Source organism: Oncorhynchus masou, unplaced genomic scaffold (genome assembly GCF_036934945.1).
Source record: "Oncorhynchus masou masou isolate Uvic2021 unplaced genomic scaffold, UVic_Omas_1.1 unplaced_scaffold_2210, whole genome shotgun sequence".
Classification (NCBI taxonomy): domain Eukaryota; kingdom Metazoa; phylum Chordata; class Actinopteri; order Salmoniformes; family Salmonidae; genus Oncorhynchus; species Oncorhynchus masou.
In genome coordinates, this window is record NW_027008685.1 from 71,236 (window position 1) to 75,369 (window position 4,134).

General features: G+C 49.3%; 1 pseudogene; it reads left to right on the top strand.

Moving 5' to 3' along the window:
• Positions 1-3,497, top strand: LOC135533094 (carbohydrate sulfotransferase 10-like; annotated as a pseudogene).
• The last annotated feature ends 637 nt before the right edge of the window (positions 3,498-4,134 follow it).

Below are 4,134 nucleotides of genomic sequence, written 5' to 3' on the forward strand. Positions count from 1 at the left end.
AGGGCGAAATTGGTCTGTGTTATGCATCAACAACATGGATAACGGGACAGGTACGCGAACATCACAAGAAACGTTACTATTGCATTAGTTGCAATTACACAGCAGGTAAGACATCACATTTTGGTTGTACAATGGGAAACTAGCTATCAGATAACTTTCTGATCAAGTCAAATGTACTCAGGAGCAGGCCTTGCTTTCTACACTATTCGGAATGGTCAGAATTATGATTGCTAGCAAACAGCAACAAGCTAACAGTAGCTAACGTTAACTGAAGTTAGCCAGCTAGCTGAGCTAAATTGATCTCGCCCTATCTTTCAGTAGGGACAGTTGTTTTGACCACGCCTATAGTTAGTTGGTGATTGGCATAAATGGTCATGTAGTTTTACAGCCTGCTGAAATGGTAGCTTATGGATGCTAAGCTAGCTAGGTAGCCTGCTAAGTAACTAGTCTCTCCTCACTGTCCCTGTGCCACTCCTCTGCCGGTGGAGCGCCCGTCTGAGTCCAAAGATTATGACAACTAGCTAACGTTAGTTAGTCCAAATATTATAGTAAGGTTTCCCCCTTTCATCTGTGCAGAGTCTGACGAGAAAGACTACCTGCTATTGTTAAACAGCTGTTTCTGCAGGTACCGTCGCTACTTCGATGGCCCACGGGTGATGCAAATAACGATGCGGCACCACTGGCTGCTCGTCGGGGCTTGCGGCTGGGTGTTGCTCATCCTCGTGTTTGCCAACAAGTTTATCAATTTTAACGCCAGAACCACGGATGGTAAGTTATCAGACTGAAACCTGATTGTTGTTTCTCATCAATACTAGCTATCTATACCTTTCAGTAATTGTTCAGCTAGTTGTAGCTATAGTTACATAACAGCTATGCTGTTAGAATTAAATGTCTAGTCTATCCCCCTTGGAATTGTCTTGTGATCTCTTAGTGTTTTGTGTTTCAGACTATGGGGGAAAGACTGAGATGCAGAGTTGGACTCAACCAGGAGTTAAGACCATCAAATCACTGCCAGCTCAGAAATCAGACAGAAGAGCTCCCAAGTCATCAAACCTGGTAGGAGTTTTGTTTGCGTGTGTTCACCCTTGAAACAGAATCATCAGTTACTTGAAATGTGTGTGTGTGTGTGTGTGTGTGTGTGTGTGTGTGTGTGTGTGTGTGTGTGTGTGTGTGTGTGTGTGTGTGTCAGTCCTCAGTAGGCCCCTCCATGTCAACCCAACAGACTGGAACACTGTGGAGACGTAGGCGGCGGGAGCTGCTGTCAGCCGTGTGTAGAACGACTCCCTCAAGAACCTCACTCACACCTCAATCAACAAGTTTGTCTTGGACCGCATCTTTGTGTGCGACAAGCACAAGATCCTCTTCTGCCAGACCCCCAAAGTGGGCAACACTCAATGGAAGAAGGTCCTCATCGTTCTCAATGGTGAGTGAGGGAGGACGGTAGGGAGAGAGTCAGTGAGGGAGGGCGGTAGGGAGAGAGTCAGTAAGGGAGAATGGTAGTGAGGGAGAACGGTAGGGAGAGAGTCAGTGAGGGAGAACGGTAGGGAGAGAGTCAGTGAGGGAGAACGGTAGTGAGGGAGAACAGTAGGGAGAGAGTCAGTGAGGGAGGACGGTAAGGGAGAGAGTCAGTGAGGGAGGACGGTAAGGGAGAGAGTCAGTGAGGGAGGGAGGACGGTAAGGGAGAGAGTCAGTGAGGGAGGGAGGACGGTAAGGGAGAGAGTCAGTGAGGGAGGGAGGACGGTAAGGGAGAGAGTCAGTGAGGGAGGGAGGACGGTAAGGGAGAGAGTCAGTGAGGGAGGGAGGACGGTAAGGGAGAGAGTCAGTGAGGGAGGGAGGACGGTAAGGGAGAGAGTCAGTGAGGGAGGGAGGACGGTAAGGGAGAGAGTCAGTGAGGGAGGGAGGACGGTGAGGGAGGGAGGACGGTAAGGGAGGGAGGACGGTAAGGGAGGGAGTCAGTGTGGGAGGGAGTGAGAGAGGAAGGAAGGAAGACAGTGACGTGATGATGATGAGTAAAAGTTGACTCAAAACGTAAGCTTATCTGTCTGTAAATTGTAGTGATGTAGTAGCCTCGATCCCAGTGAAGGACGAAAAATAGTGTTCTTCTCTCCTTTTGCCCCTCCAGGAGAGTTCTCCACTGTGGAGGAGATACCAGAGAACCTGGTTCATGACCATGAGAAGAACGGACTGCCCCGCCTCTCCTCTCTGACGGAGAAAGAAATCACTAAAAGGTTAAGGCCCTGCTTCAATACTTCAGAAATGCATCCTACCTTCCTTCCTTCCTTGAAGTAATCACAGATCTGACTTGGTTAGATTGGTTAAAGTAATAAGATGGTAATGTAGGCTACCATCACTTACACCTACCCAATCACTTGCTATCTTAAGATTAATGCACTAATTGTATGTTGGTCTGGATAAGAATGCTAAATGACTCAAATGTTATAGAGCTGTGCTTAACGTTAAGTTTTGCGAAACACCTTTACTGACTTGTTTGGCCCTGCCCTGTATTCCATTGTGGTGCTCTGATTGTATGGGACTGTGCTTTTTGTTTTCTCTCACCAGGTTAGCCACATACTTCAAGTTCTTCATCGTCAGAGACCCGTTCGAGCGCCTCATCTCCGCCTTCAAGGACAAGTTTGTGAAGAACCCGCGCTTGAGCCCTGGTACAAGCACGACATCGCTCCCGCCATCATCCGCAAGTACCGTAAGAGTCACCCGTGACAACGGCGACAACCAGGCGACTACGGGCCTGCGCCGAGGACTTCATCCGTTACCTGGGCGATGAGCCCGGGCGGCGCCGCATGGACCGTCAGTTTGGGAGCATGTTATCCACTGGGTGACGTACGGAACTCCTGCGCCCCCTGTGACATCACGTACAGCGTCGTGGGGCACCACGAAACTCTAGAACGCGATGCCCCCTACATCCTGAAAGCTGCCGGGATCGGCGCCTGGTATCGTACCCCACCATCCCCCAGGGATCACCCGTTACAACCGGACCAAGGTGGAGCGCTACTTCTCAGGCATCAGCAAGCGGGACGTCAGGCGGCATGGCCGGTACCAAGGAGACTTCAGCCTCTTCGGCTACCCGAGCCCGGACTTCCTGCTAAACTGAATGGCGGCGACAATAAAGAAAGACTGTTTTGCAACAATAATATGTCTCTCTAATCTAACATGCATCTTAATCAGTGTGTGGTTTACTGAAGAGGTAGGGAGGGTGTAGCTAGCTAGCCGCCTAGCCTGGCTGCTCTAACTAGGAGCCATAGTAGAGACTAGTGATCCCCACCATCCGGGTTCAAGCCAGGGAGGGATGGAGACTACAGGTTGGTCTGATCTAACGTGCTGATCTGCTGTAGGATGGTCGTCACTCCTCTACCTGGCTGACAGTAATTCCTGTCTCGACCTAGCAACACTTCCTGCCTCTGCCTAGCAACTGTCACCATGGGCGATGACTGTACTACATGCCTCTACTTCCTGGTAGCCGTCACCATGGTGGCCATGAATGGCACGGGGACCGAGGTGATGGAGAGTTACTCACTATGGTCATGGTTAATGGCTGTATTAGCCATCGACCAATGAATTAAGTGCCACATTTGAATGTTATTTAACAAAGCTTTTTGTATTGTGACTTTATTTAAACCAGAGATTACTGTTACATACTGTGCTAAATTGTACCACCCTCTGCACTACTTCCACACAAAGCAGGTCTGCATTATGAACTAACACTGAAGTGGGTCTGGGAGACAGTAGCCTGGTTAAACCAGACTGAATGCTGAGCACACCATTGAAACGTAGCAGAATCAGTTTGAATGCAAGGTTATAGAGATGGTAGTGAAACACTAACCAGTTAACTATATCAGAGCCCCAGCTCTCTTCCCTCCAGTCTAACCGCTCATACAGAGTAGAGCAACTCCATCTAGCTTCAAGACTCAGCACCTATATAAATGGTGTGATTCTGTGACCTCAAAGGGTTGACAAGTGCTGAGTGGGAGGAGTCAGTGTCTGCAATGCCTGTGTTCAGGTGACAGGGGGAAGGTTCACTGTGGCGTAACTCCTGCTGATTGGCTGAAGCTACTACAGTGGATAATACTATGCCTGTATTATGCCATGGGGTGTACGGTCCCTGGGTCTTACCTCATG